The sequence below is a fragment of the Protopterus annectens genome, chromosome 5.part0 (genome assembly GCF_019279795.1).
Source record: "Protopterus annectens isolate FY-2018-M chromosome 5.part0, PAN1.0, whole genome shotgun sequence".
Taxonomy (NCBI): domain Eukaryota; kingdom Metazoa; phylum Chordata; order Ceratodontiformes; family Protopteridae; genus Protopterus; species Protopterus annectens.
The window spans coordinates 1,703,655,992-1,703,671,894 of record NC_056735.1 but is presented as its reverse complement, the minus strand read 5'-3'; the positions used below and the strand labels follow the sequence as shown (position 1 = coordinate 1,703,671,894).

At 37.2% G+C, this 15,903-nt stretch overlaps 1 protein-coding gene across 2 annotated transcripts in view; it reads right to left on the bottom strand.

The window, feature by feature from the left end:
- The window catches only part of LOC122801841 (hydroxyacid oxidase 2-like), a 458,779-nt gene that overhangs the window by 396,386 nt on the left and 46,490 nt on the right, over positions 1-15,903 (bottom strand). The window contains exon 1 of one of the 2 annotated variants that reach the window (XM_044071489.1): positions 10,607-10,942. The exons of the other annotated variant lie outside the window; for it this stretch is intronic. The gene's annotated coding sequence lies outside the window, so the exon portion shown is untranslated. Of the gene's footprint in view, positions 1-10,606; positions 10,943-15,903 lie in introns of those variants that run through there. 2 annotated transcript variants of the gene reach the window in all.

Here is a 15,903-nt window from a genome sequence, read left to right as displayed (position 1 = left end):
CTAGGTCAACGTTATGTCATTGATGGAATGTGATGCCCCTGCACTGGCCCAGTATCAAGGATCCTCAGTCCTCACTACTAGCACCAGTGGGGGACATACGCTTGGGAGGATGACAAATACACACGCAGTAAAGTGCAATTTCACTTAAGAGCACTCAGAGAACATAGTCAGTCTGGGGCTGGTTTCTCCCTCTTTCTCCAGATACTCAATAAGACTCCCCACTGGCACAGCTATAGGGTTAAGACCTCAGTAAAGGGGTCAAGCCAAGACCTCCAAGACCCTCTCTGTTCAACCAGTGCATCATGTTTCTGCCCAAGTAGCTGACACACACACACGTTGAGATTTGATTTATATACAAACACACACACGCACCGGGGGAAGGCTGGTACAGGTTTACTAGCTTTGCCCCTTTCTGCGAAGACAATAAGGTAGTTTCCACTGCCACCAACCCCTACTTATCAGCTACTATAAGGCCCTTACAAAGGGTGTCTAATCCCACTGTGCAATGTTACCATTAATCCAAATGGTAGTTTTGACAAAGCACCAGGCTATTAGGAGTGGCTTGTACAGTGTCACCAAATACATATGCAAGCACTCTAAGAGCTTAAATATGTCTCACAAATATCAGACACAAAGATAGATTTAAATATATTTAATAATAAATAACCAAACAACAAGGCAATACTCATTAACATCACAGTGACTTCAGAGTTCAAAATCACGGGAAATATTTTAAAACAACATTGCAGGACAATCTCGAATAAATACAGAAAACATCTAAACTAATCTTTACTATATACCTGTCTATATCTAAAAGAGATACTATGCCCTAAATCTTACTTACAGATAGGCAAGCACAGATGATGAAGATGAGTGGATGTTCTTGCTAGGTCCAGCACAAAATACAAAATGCACAGCCTCCCTCTCTCTCTCTCTCTCTGAGAGAGTTCTTAAATTAATATCACATTTTACTGCTGGGTTAGCCTGGATGACATCACTTGCTATCACCTGACTTAAGTTCCCATGCTAAAACAAAACTATTAGAATTTAACATCTCTGTGTTAAAATACATATCTCTCAGATGTTTGCTAGATCTTGGAAGTTGTAAAATAATAAAACACTTTACATTTTAAACCTAGTAATTACTTTTCTTTCAAGACAATAGAAAAACTTCTAGCTCTAGACATTGTGTCTGCTATTGAACTGAAATTGAAAGATAACATCATTTGTTTATGGCCTAGATATAAAGTAACTTAACCTCAACTATTCTTAAGTTTTGCAGGTTAATCTCCTAGGTTCCCGCAGGGCATGCTGTGGTTACATTCTTGAAGGTCAGTACATAACATACAGTTTTGTATAAATCATAGAAATATTCACAAATGACATAGAATTATTTACAAAATTCCAGATAGCTGGGCTGGCAGCATGATAGAATGTACTGTATTTCTGTAAAGGAAGAGAAGTTCAAGCTCTTCTAGACTCTGGCAATATGGTTACACTTGGCAATACCTTCCACTTCAAATAAGCTAGAGAAGAATGCGACTTCCAGTTAATGGACTTACAGATAACCTGCATAAACTTTAAAAGGAAGAAATAGGAGGATTATACTTTAAACAGAGCAATGGAAATATAACCAAAGTTGTAAAGGAAGATACTGGACAGGCTCTCATCACTTCTTACCTTTATTTTGAATTAAAAGATTATCTCTTATAGAGACTAAATAAAATACAGAGAAAATCCTACATTAACTACTAGCACCTAATAGGACATTAGCTAGTCCATAGTCATATGTTAGGAGGGCACATGGAGAAGATACGAATATGTCAAGAGTGCTAACCAGATCTTACCCTCCAGTCATAATGTAAGAGAGAAAAAATGATATATACATCTTGTCCAGAATCCCAGAAAAATGCACTCCATCTTAGACTTAGGAGCCCATTGATCCGAATGCCTGTTACATAGAGGTGCCATTTGAACATACTGGTATAGACATTTTTGGGGTCATTAGTAAAATCTAGCAGTAGGTCATCAGTATACACTCTCATTGTTTTCCTTGAGTCTGGCTTCATCAAAATTTAATTTTGCATCATTCATTTGAATCTTACTTCACTGAATGCTGCATTTGAAAGATGAAATTGAACTTCTTGTAGTTTAGCAGGGTAAGTCATAGGATATGCTGTGTTCGCTTACACTGCTCTTTGGCAGCATGTTGTGTGTTTTTTTTGGTAATATGTATACAGTGGGGTGAGGTATTTTGCCCTTTTCCTCAATGTTTTAAAATACTGGAGTTGGAATATTTAATTTTCATGAATGTTGGGGGGGAGGCAGGAAGGGTTGCTCTGCCTGACAAAATACTGCTTTGGCTATTTGTCTGTGGTTTAAGGTTATTTACTTCATTCAGTGAAAAAATCCCTTTCAGTGGGTTATATCTTATTGCATCAAAGCATGATGTACATTGACATTAATAATTTAATAATAAAGACCCTCAGTGCAAATCAATCATAATGGACTATGGTACTCAGTTTGTAGAAAAAGTACCATTATACAAAGCTAATGCTAAAGCTATTGCCAAAAAAATGTAGTATTAGTTTTTAGACAGAAGTAGAATGAGCTACATTTAGTATGCAAGCTGCAATTCATACAGTAGAAACCAGAGAATGTGTACCTGAAATGCAGTTAGAGGAATCCTTGACAAAAGTACAAAAGCAGTAGGAATATAACTTCCTTGGAATGCTTGGGAGAAGTCAACTGCAAGAACATAACATAAAGACAAGACCTGGAACTGATATTAGACTGAGATCTTTCAGAGTAACCGAGTCACAGAGATAATTAGTAAGTGAAGAAGTTCAGAAGATGCTCAAACTAGACATGATAGATCAATCACAGAGTGATAGAAGCAGCACAGTAGTGTTATTTCATAAACCTGAAGGAAATATCAGATTCTGTAATGACTTTAAGAAACTAAAGAGGATTTCAAACTTTAGTAGTTTTCCTATGCCCAAAACTTATGAGTCATTAGAGAACCCAGTAAAGGCCAGATAAAGACTACACTTGACCAAATAGGTATTGGCAAATATTGCTTCACTCTCACTTAAAGAAAAAAATAGCATTGGAAGCCCCTGGTGCTATATTTTGGTACACAGTGCTACCATTTTGCCTAAATGGATTACTGACCACATTTCAGAGACTAATGTATAAAATACAGAAGCCGCCCTCACAATATGCAACTGCATACTTGAATGATGTAGTCAGAGCCATAGCTGACTCATCTGACACTGGGTGATAATGCAAAGCTTGTTGTTCTACCAATTTTCTAAGTAAATAACAGACATATTTAAAAGCTACTACTGATTATTTTTTTTCTTCTGATTCTTGTACTAAGGAGTTATGAGAGCAGAGGCAAGATGCATTGTATAGTTCTGACGTCAGGGTGGTGAGATACATTTCTGAGCCATTATTTTTGAATTTATTCATTCACAAGATCTCAATATCCAAGGTGTAAAGTGTTGCAAGTGTCTGTAATTGATGTGTGTGTGTGTGTGTGTGTGTGTGTGTGTGTGTGTGTGTGTGTGTGTGTGTGTGTGTATGTGTGTGTGTGTGTGTATATGCACATACATGTGGGTGAAAAAAGTCAAAGTATTAGCAATACTGTGGGTAGAATGAAGTAATAATAACAGAGATATGGACTAAGGCTAAAGTTTTGTCACTAACAATTTTTAACTAGAGATGCTAAAAGAAATAGAGGAATAATTATTTTTTTTTGTGTTTCGGATGGTCCTGGTCTATCAAGTCTCTCATGTTTCAAGAGCAGGGTATGCAGTAAAACACAACATTTCACAACTCCCATATAACGTTTTTGTCTTATAAATAGTGTAGGATTTTCCATGTATGGCATGAGAAATTCTGATGAGGAGTTATGTTGATTTACAGTGTATGTATGCTTCTTGCGTTTATTCACTGGGGTAGAACCTGAGGAGGAAAAAAGGAGGCAGGATAGTCCCAGATGTGCAGTGGATCCTGTAGGACCCCATGGGATGCTCTGCCCTGCTGCTACTGAAAAGTCTAACTGACCAAAGAAGCAGTCAGAAATGAGTCTCCAGTAGACATTGACACAGTTGTACATGCTGAGGGCAGTACATGCAATTTAGTGTGCAGTATCAATTTTAAAATAAATGTAGAATCAATACACAGAGCCAAGAGCAGCAGTGTCAACTGTCTGAGGCCAAAGCTCTTCAGAGCTGAAGTCACCACCAGTGACCATGACACCAACTGCTTGATTCTTCACATCAGTACAAATGGACCCATCTATCCCAAACCTTTTGCTGAGGACCTAAGGGCCAAGGGTTTAAAGATAAAACATCAGATATCAGTGATGGCAGCAACAAAATTAGTACCAAGATCTTCTCTGAAGGTCTGAACCCCACTTCTGTGGCCACCAAGATGTCCAACTCCAACTGCTTTAATGTCAATCATTGTCGATGCAGAAGGCAGTGAACCAAAAGGCTGTGGTATCATGACTGAAACTACAAAGGACATTGACATCTGCATGGTAGTGAACAGCCTTACCAGAAGCAGGGCAGTGACAGTGGCCAGTGAGGATAGCCTGTGAAAGCTGAAAAATTGGGGCAAGGAAAAAGCACTTTTCTCCATATTGATAGCAGAGGGGGAAGAGATAGAGCCCCTTTCCAGGTACAACTTCAAGAAATCCTTTAACATCTTGTCATAAGTCAGAGTCAACTGCTACAGTATAACTTCAGCAGGAATGGAAAGATCTGGCAGATAATTGCCTGATCTGGAGGACAATGTCTTCCTGATTTCAACATTTGACAGAGAAAACACCATTATGTGTCTGTAACACTGGGATAAATAATCCTGAAAAACAAGTGCTAACAGCTCAGATACATGAATAGCGAAAAAGCTAAACTTCTCTACCAGTGTTTTTTTAGAAGAAGCTGGGATGCTATCCTGTGAAAAGACAGACTTAATTTCTCCATGATTGTACTTTCTTTTTTTTTTCTTTCCCTGTCCTCTTTCTCTCTAAATTGAGAAGAATCATGAGAGCCAGGTTTAGATATAGGGGTTGAATGGATCAACTCTAGTGTAACAGACAGGAAGGAAATCCCTTTGTAACTGGAAGCAATATAGGGAAGAATAATCTTTAAAATAAACTTATTTTCTCCATCACTATGACTTCTGAGATCAAACACTTCACAAATCTCCAATTTCTTTTTCAAATATCTCTTCCCAAAACAGACAACGTACAAGGTGTGCACAGTGTGCCCACCCTGGGAAAGAATTAATGTGTCCACATTTACAATACAGCTTAAATGTCTTGCTATCCACACTAATACAGCAATGGCTCAAAGAGCTGAATTTCAACATGAAAATAGTACAGCACAGTTACAACAAAGAATTTCTTTGCTAAAGCTATACAATCAAAAAAGTGCAGCTGGAAACAAACTCTCCTTTATCTTTTATCTTTTATGTGCTGAAGAGAAAAATAAATAGTACCATAAGCTACAAAATTTAGATGACTGAAAGGCTGCAGTTTTGATCCTAATGTTGATAAGTGTGGACATTCTCATCCTGGATTCTAAGATATTTTAAATCTGCTTGCATTGTGGCGGTAGTCTTTTTTATTCAAGTGGAAAACCAAAGTAATTTTTGATATCAGGAGAGGCTAAAAGTAGTTTCTATGGTTTGATCACTGGAGCAGCGGCTGAGAACCTATGTCCTAAGCAACTTGAAAATATGTTGCTTGTTGCTTTGTAATCACACAATGAAATATATTTATAGATGTCTCTTAAACAGAAAGAAATCAATGGCTGCACTTACAGATGCTTTGGCTACATGTCCAAAAAAGTATTTACTCAGAAACATCCGAAGAACCTCTGCTACAAGATGAAAAGCAACTTTTTATATGGATAGCTGTTGCCAATGTTTCTTGTTTAGATAACTTTAACGAATGCATGAAGGACATATACTTAAACAGACAACCTACATAAACCTGGCAGCAGAAATGCAACATGCAATAGATAGATAGATAGATAGATAGATAGATAGATAGATAGATAGATAGATAGATAGATAGAGAACAAGAGATAGAAAGCATCATAGAACAGTAAGTGAAAATTTACAGTGTATGTATGCTTCTTGCGTTTATTCACTGGGGTAGAACCTGAGGAGGAAAAAAGGAGGCAGGATAGTCCCAGATGTGCAGTGGATCCTGTAGGACCCCATGGGATGCTCTGCCCTGCTGCTACTGAAAAGTCTAACTGACCAAAGAAGCAGTCAGAAATGAGTCTCCAGTAGACATTGACACAGTTGTACATGCTGAGGGCAGTACATGCAATTTTGTGTGCAGTATCAATTTTAAAATAAATGTTGAATCAATACACAGAGCCAAGAGCAGCAGTGTCAACTGTCTGAGGCCAAAGCTCTTCAGAGCTGAAGTCACCACCAGTGACCATGACACCAACTGCTTGATTCTTCACATCAGTACAAATGGACCCATCTATCCCAAACCTTTTGCTGAGGACCTAAGGGCCAAGGGTTTAAAGATAAAACATCAGATATCAGTGATGGCAGCAACAAAATTAGTACCAAGATCTTCTCTGAAGGTCTGAACCCCACTTCTGTGGCCACCAAGATGTCCAACTCCAACTGCTTTAATGTCAATCATTGTCGATGCAGAAGGCAGTGAACCAAAAGGCTGTGGTATCATGACTGAAACTACAAAGGACATTGACATCTGCATGGTAGTGCTCAGCCTTACCAGAAGCAGGGCAGTGACAGTGGCCAGTGAGGACAGCCTATGAAAGCTGAAAAATTGGGGCAAGGAAAAAGCACTTTTCTCCATATTGATAGCAGAGGGGGAAGAGATAGAGCCCCTTTCCAGGTACAACTTCAAGAAATCCTTTAACATCTTGTCATAAGTCAGAGTCAACTGCTACAGTATGACTTCAGCAGGAATGGAAAGATCTGGCAGATAATGGCCTGATCTGGAGGACAATATCTTCCTGATTTCAACATTTGACAGAGAAAATACCATTATGTGTCTGTAACGCTGGGACAAATAATCCTGAAAAACAAGTGCTAACAGCTCAGCTACATGAATAGCGAAAAAGCTAAACTTCTCTACCAGTGTTTTTTTAGAAGAAGCTGGGATGCCATCCTGTGAAAAGACAGACTTAATTTCTCCATGATTGTACTTTCTTTTTTTTTTCTTTCCATGTCCTCTTTCTCTCTAAATTGAGAAGAATCATGAGATCCAAGTTTAGATATAGGGGTTGAATGGATCAACTCTAGTGTAACAGACAGGAAGGAAATCCCTTTGTGACTGGAAGCAATATAGGGAAGAATAATCTTTAAAATAAACTTATTTTCTCCATCACTACGACTTCTGAGATCAAACACTTCACAAATCTCCAATTTATTTTTCAAATATCTCTTGCCAAAACAGACAGTGTACAAGGTGTGCACAGTATGCCCACCCTGGGAAGGAATTAATGTGTCCACATTTACAATACAGCTTAAATGTCTTGCTATCCACACTAGCAAATACAGCAATGGCTCAAAGAGCTGAATTTCAACATGAAAATAGTACAGCACAGTTACAACAAAAAATTTCTTTGCTAAAGCTACAATCAAAAAAGTGCAGCTAGAAACAAACTCTCCTTTAACTTTTATGTGCTAAAGAGAAAAATAAATAGTACCATAAGCTACAAAATTTAGATGACTGAAAGGCTGCAGTTTTGATCCTAATGTTGATAAGTGTGGACATTCTCATCCTGGATTCTAAGATATTTTAAATCTGCTTGCATTGTGGCGGTAGTCTTTTATTCAAGTGGAAAACCAAAGTAATTTTTGATATCAGGAGAGGCTAAAAGTAGTTTCTATGGTTTGATCACTGGAGCAGCGGCTGAGAACCTATGTCCTAAGCAACTTGAAAATATGTTGCTTGTTGCTTTGTAATCACACAATGAAATATATTTATAGATGTCTCTTAAACAGAAAGAAATCAGTGGCTGCACTTACAGATGCTTTGGCTACATGTCCAAAAAAGTATTTACTCAGAAACATCCGAAGAACCTCTGCTACAAGATGAAAAGAAACTTTTTATATGGATAGCTGTTGCCAGTGTTTCTTGTTTAGATAACTTTAACGAATGCATGAAGGACATATGCTTAAACAGACAACCTACATAAACCTGGCAGCAGAAATGCAACATGCAATAGATAGATAGATAGATAGATAGATAGATAGATAGATAGATAGATAGAGAACAAGAGATAGAAAGCATCATAGAACAGTAAGTGAAAATGCTGAACCTAATTCACCAACATGTATTGGCAAAAACTGTAGGAAATAATGAAAAAGAATGTTGAAAATGCTACAAAAGCTTCTGCAGTGTAAGTCATTGGCTAAGGTAGCATTTATATTCCTATTATTGATTATGTACAATAACATACAAGTCTTGGTCACTGTACTACACCATCAGTATAAAAATGGTGCAGAACTTTGTGTGTGTTCAATAACCAAGTGGTCAGTATGAACAACAATGTGGCACAAATACCATGTACATAATTTGTGGCTACAAGCAGTGTATTCTTAACTACCATGGGTAACAGTGACATCCTTCTACATGAAAAGCCAGTATCAACAGCCCTCTGCTTCCAGGCAACAGGACATTTTAGTGATTAGCAAAAAGCAAAATAAAACAATGCAATTAATATGGGTCTTTAAAGGACAGAGCATGTCAGAGACTTTATATCAGAAGGCTGAAAATTCTTCTACATAACATTCTTTTCAAGATCATCAGGTAATAAGTTTACTGGGTATAAGATTTTATATTAAGTTTGTAACTCACTCTAGTACACAAATCAGCAAAGCAAGACATACCTTCAGAAAACTATCTTTTTTTAATTATTTTTTTTAGAAAACTGTATCTTTATATATTTTTAACTGCAACATTTCTTTCCAATATAGGATAAACACTGACATATTGTTAAAATCATTGCTTTCTCCCATGTGTATTGTGAAAATATATGGGGTGCAGCTCTGATTTCTCAGTTGTATATTCAGCTGTGCCGTTATATTTAATTGTTAGGTCCAGCTCTGATTTTCATTTACAGGCTAAATTCTTCAGTTACCTATACTCATTGTATTAATTTATAGTTTTAAGTGAATGACACGGATTCAATAAGTAGCATTGTCACCTCAAAGCAAGAGGTGGCTCTATTCAGTTCTCAGCTGGCTGCATCCGTGTGGAGTCAGCATGCCCTTCTTGTGTACATGTGGATTTCCTCTGGGTGTTCTGGTTTTGTCACCCATCCTAAAGATAAGTGAATGGTGGATTGTGACTCTCTAATTGCCTGTAGGTTTGGATGTAGTGTGTGATACTGACAAAAAGGCCTGGCAATGTATCTCTGTTCCATACTTCTAATAAACAGTGTGGATAGCAATGACTGTTCATATGGTCATTGTAAGAGTCAGATACAATTCAAGAGCAATGGATGAATGGTTTAGATTATTAGATTATATACTGCTGTCTCATGTCTTTCATTTACAGATTAAATTCTTCATTTATTGATAAGAGTTGGCTGTAATGTATTGCTTTGGGGTATGCACTGCATTTTCACTATTTTGCAGCTCTTCACTGTCTAGTATCAAGGTGCTACAGCATATTTTTTTTCTTACAAAACAAAGTCCACAGTAGTTTTTTCTAAAGAAGAATAAACATTACATTTCGTAAAGTTGGTAACTAGTGACTTTTCCTAAATTTAGTTCATTCCACTCCAGATATTGATTATGAGGTACTTGCTAGCATTTTCTTTCATATGAACACCATGCAATGTAGCTGGAAAGTTTTTGTCTGTAACACTACTTGCCTGGGTTTGAGCAGGGAGCCTGAGTCAGGTGGTCAGCTGTGCAGGAGAAATGGGTGCATTAGTCAGAACAAAGCCTCTGTATGGGTTACTGCCATGGTAGGAGATCCATGGAAGCTGTGGGACATAGTATGAAGTGCATTAACACTTTGGGGGTATGCTGAGCATTGTCTTCAGGCTTATGAGGGAGCATGTGTGGAACATGCACATATTTGCAAACAAGCTATATGATTAACATTGCTTAGTTCAAATAAATGAAATATGTAAATTCTGTCAAGGAAGATAAGGGGTCAGATGCACCACAGAGACTAAGGAACCAGACAATATGCTAGCAAATCACTTTCAAATAAGGGTTATTAGGACACATAGAATGCTTGCATAAACATTGCATTCTGTGCAGATAACTACCCTGTGACCTAATTATTTACCTCACTTAAATATACATAAAAAAATACTTTCCACTGTTCTGATATATTAGAATATTCTCTAAAGCTGAAGGTTCACATCCTTGTCAAAAACTGTAAAAATGGACAAAGGACCTTCAGGAGAGATGTTGTGAAGCAGTTATTAACTGCATCATATGACAGCTCATCAAACTTAAAATACTTATATGCTGAAAGCATAGCAAAAATAGAAATTAACAACATTCTTAATCACCTCAAACAAAAACTTATCACAGACTCACTTTTTTGTAACCAATTTACAAAATAGGTTCTTACCTATTTAAAGCAGAGAAGAATATTAATGTTTAGTGACTTTCCAAAATGATCATAGATCAGAAACACTTTGGTTCAGTGTTTGCCATGTCCAGTAACCAGCACAGCTGATGTAGATGTCAATCTCCAGTGAGTGGGAGCTACACAGCACAAAATACGTAATATATAATTCTCAAATGGCAGTTCTCCAAACTGTAAAAAACATGCAATGATTCCCTTTATTTACTAAACTGATAATGTTCATTGAGCAAAGCAGTGACTGGTGCTGTAGCTTTCAGTTATCTGTTTACCCACTAATCTTGCCCAGTACTTTTCGGAGAACTCCATTCCTTTGAAGGAGGATCTGTGAGAGGAGGAGGAGTAACACACAACACTGACATTTTTATAGGTAATCCTTCCGGCAATGTTCTCACGGATTCATATTCTGTTGTACTGAAGAACAGACTAAACATTGTCTCTACTTCCTGTTCTGTTCAACCTAAGATTGAAAGATCTTAAGTCATCATTTTTTTTTTCTTCTTTCTGGTTAACTTTTAATTAATAATGAAAATTCTGTGTCTGTAGTTGTTAATGTAACTGTAGCACCAAAAAACTTTATTTTGCAATTTCTTTATACAAGAAAAGTGAAGTTATGCTACCAAAGTTACATAGGACACTGCTTGATATTCAGCAGAATGAACCTTTGGAAAATGGAAATACATTGAAAAGACTGAAGGGACTACTTACAGAATGCAACAAGAGTTCCTAAATTAAAAAAAAAAAATAGTAAGAATATTTGAATGCAGGGAAAGGGGAAAATGCTGACAATTTTTGAGTAATATAACATTGCATTCACTTCTAATCTCAGTTTCAAACTCACTGTCTAAAATTATCTACCGATGCTTTTTTACCAGTTTCAGGAGCAAATTCTATGTCACTGGGTCTTTTCACAGACACACAAGCTAGAAATGTGTTCAGTTTTAAATTACTTATTTCAGCATTCTGTTGCTTGCTCATCACACACCGAGCTTTAACACCCTGACCTGGCTGACCTATTGCATCTGGCAATTTCATGCTGTGCAGTTGTGCTTTTTTTTCAGAATATTAGACAGCTTTCTGCAGTAGTACAGAACCTGCAATTTTAAGCCACATATGCTAAGTGTCTTCTATTTAAGTTGAGGAATTTGTACATGATTAGAAGAATATGTCTGTGTTACAACAGATATACAAACACAGAGCTTGCACACAGCTGTTAAACGTCAAAATGGATAACTACTGTTATAGATCAGGGCTGAGATTCGTAGGTGTGTAGCATTAATTCTGAAAGAGATTGCTGTACAAAGAGATGCACAGCTAATCAGATGTGTGATGCATTGATTAGCACCAGTAATCTAAGCAAAGGACCACATGATTAAAGAAAGCCATAGTGCTAATGGGAGAAGCAGCCTCAGACTGCTGTACAGTTGGAGCACAGCTACAATAGGGCATATGACTAACATGACACACATCACACAGAGGCAGGAATGGGAAAAACAGCAAGGCGAGGGAAGTATACAAGGGATACCATAATGTGTAAAAGGCGACATGAGAAAGCATGTCATTTTTTCCAGGAAAAGATCTCCTTTTGAAATATATAGAAAAAAAGAGTGTGTGGGAAATGCAGTGAAGGATGGCTTTGGGTGGGATTCAAGAAATGTAATGAAGGATGGCTTTGGGTGGGATTCAAGAAATGTAGTGAAGGATGGCTTTGGGTGGGATTTAAGAAGAAGCACAAGTAGCAGGGGCAGACAGAGAAATACAGATACAGGCACACAGGGTGGTACACAAAAAGTCTGGAGGACAATAGATGGATTCAGACATTCAAAGTTACTGCTCCTCTGCTACTGAAGATCAAAGTATGCACTTCAAAGCATACATGTAAAACAGTTAATATAGCAGAAGACAATAGTGTAGGAAAACTGTTAACAGTACACTTTGTGCTCTCTCTCTTTTTGAACCTTGGGCAGGATGTTGCCACCTTAGACTGCTATACCAGTGCCTGCACTGCCCACCAGAGGTATCACTCACAATCCTCATAAGGTCATGCTGGGCATCCACTTTCCACAATGGGCTATCACAGTGGCCCAACCAATGATCCTTAAAATTCCCAGGCAGGAAGAATAGGAAAATTCTGTTCTCCACGGTATACCTTGTTGGAGCCTTGTATTCCGCTGTGCCTGAAACAGCAATGGCCACTCATATCTACATAAAGAGCAAAATTGTAACCTCATGCACATATTTGTGACTGATGTACCATGCAATGCAGTGCTTTCCTATGGCAATACTGTATGTCTCTAGCATTGTGGTGCATGCATATCCCAGGGAAATAATCTATTCTGAGACAGAAATGTCAGAGGCTGCTGTTATTCCAAATAAATATTGCTGAAAACACTTTCATCAATCACTGAAGTTGCTCTTTTCCAAACTGATATGTGATCATGGAGTTAGAATATCTAAGTTGGTAGGTATGAAGGCTGCCACCCCAGCTAGCTAGAATTTTGTAAATAATTCTATGACATTGTAAATATTAATATGATCTGTAGGCTTGTCTACAACTGTAAGTTAACTGTATGTTATGTGCTGAGCTTCAAAAATGTAACCACAGTGCACCCTGCTGGAAAAGAGCAGAAATGTATATGGACTATATGCCTGTGTAAATGTATGTTTGCATAGTAGAAATTGGGACATACAGAGTTAACTTGCAAACTCTGAGAAAATAAGTAAAGAGTTTTACGACTGTGTTTACCACAGCTAGAAGACAGAATGTCTGCAGCTAGAAATTCTTGCTATTGTTTGGAAACAAAGATAATTATGGGTTTCAAGGGCAAAAGTATTTAATAGGTTTTATGACTTCCAGTTCCAAGCAACTTCTAAAGAAAAAGTATTTTTGACATACATGTGTTAATTTTAAAGTTTCTGTTAGCCTGGGAACTAAAGGCAGAAGTGACAAGAATGATGTAATCTGAGATAACCCAGCAGAAATCTTTGATATTAATTTAAGAACTATCTCAGAGAGTGAATCTGTGCATTTTGTATCTTGTCTTAGATCTGAGCAAATCCATCTTCAGCACTTCTCATCTCTATTTGCCTGGCTCTGTAAGTAAGACTTGGAGCATAGTACCTCTCTTAGAGATAGATAGGAATATAGGAAGATTAGTTTAGATGTTTTCTGTATTTATGTGAGACTGTCCTGCAATATTGTTTTAAAATATTTCCTGTGATGCTGAACTCTGTTGTCACCGTGTTGAGTTATTGAATATTGTCCTGTGCTTTTATTATTTATTATTAAATATATTTAAACCTTTTACTTGTGGATGATTTTGTGTAGAGATATTTAAGCTCTTAGAGTACTTGCATATATATTTGGTGACACTGTACAGGCCACTCCTAAATAGCCTTTAAGTCTTGGATGCACTTACCATTTGGCAGTGGCAGCTGGTGACTTCAAATCAAAGGGTGGCTGCAAGAGACAGCTGAATGGGTGGGGGTCAATGGGAAGGGGTGCAGCCAACTAGAAAGGGGAGGAGCTATGCTCAAAACCACAAAAACTGTAACTTTAATTAAATATGCTGTCCTGGGTGCCAAACCATCATTATGAGAGTCCAATCAAGAGAAAATGAAGTGTAGAAGGAAAAAATATTTCAATGCACTGGCTGCATGAAAGCTTACTTAATATCTAAATAGAAACAAAAAGGTTGTGAGGCATGAAAAAATAAATTACTTTTTAAATACATTACTGGAATGCCAGTCAAAATCAAGTATAAGAAAAACAAGCAGCACTCAACTCAAACCACTCCTCCTTGCACTGCAGTTATAATTATAATTTATATTCAGCTTTATTAAAGTACCAAGTAACATTCTGAAAGCAGCAATCTCTGTGATATCCCCACTTGTAAAAATGTTTCTTATCCAAAAAAGACCTGCTACCTGACAACAACTATCTACTTGTTGCATGGGGAAAACATGATCAAAGTAAAAAATGAAAAGCAAACAAGAAACAAGCTCAAGATACATTGCTTAAAGTATTACTGCACAGGTTATGGACCACACATGATAGTGTGGCATTCTGTTAAGTTTTCAAGTAAAGCCTGCAAAGATGACTGCAAGTCTCCAACAAATGTAATGAGCTTCTTAAAATAATGTAATCCTATCCTTTATTACAAATACTGTCATATGCATTTCAATACCCAAGGCTTATATGATATCTAGTTATGTAAGTATTTTCTGCATGGCAACAACAGAAAGGCTTTCAATGTTGGCAATTCTTTAACAGTACGCTTACTAAAGCTTACTTGCATCTTACAATCTCAGACAAGCTTACCTGATGGTCATTAAAGCATTGCTACTTAAAACACAGAGCAACAGGCACTTTCTGTATAATAATAAGCATAAGTCAACAGTATAAAAATATGACAGAAACCAGAACATTCTGCAACATCAAGGACAGATGAAAAGCAAAGTTGAGAGATACAGCTGAGTGTCGAGTATATTTTACAAGGAGCTGAGAGCTGCAGGAGAAGAGAAGTTTAGTGCTGCTTATGCTGAGACTGCTTGCATTGCTAATAGCACAATATTTAGTGTGCTTGCTTTTAATGAAGAAGGCTGAGTCTACCTTGGATGGGGGGATACTCTGCACATTTACACTGCATAACTGTTTCTTGCCTTGTTTGGACACATCCAGAGTCACTAAATGGGGAAGTGTGGTGCTTGGCCTGGACACATTTGTCATACCTCTCAACCTCAGAGCAAGAAATCTGGACAAAGTCATACATAGAAGTGGGACAAAGGCCCAAAAATAAGTAAAAATTTAAATATTGCTCTTATAAACTTAGAAAGATAATAAGTTAATATGTTAAATAGGTTAATATGTTAGAAATATAGTAGGTTTTGCATTAGTATGAATTTTCTGAAGGGTATGAAATCTGAAACTCAAATGTCTGTCATTATTTTTAACTTCAAGTCTTTAATGATTTGCCACTAATTTGCCAAAAACACAATTTTATGAAAAATGGAACAAAAATGTGATGCAAAAATATAAAATAGCCACACAATACAGCTGGGAACCTGTCAAAGAAGGGACACTTTTTTAATATTAGTACAGAGCAGCTGACAAAATAAAAGAATCTATATGCATTTCTGAAATAAAAGTAATCTATAATTATTACAGTTATTTATTAATTGTAAACCCGCTACGTTTTCTTCCAAAATTACCATTTTGCGGAGGGATTATTAGTGGAAGAGCAACATTTTGAGCCAAAATTGGGGACAGTTGAGAGGTTTGG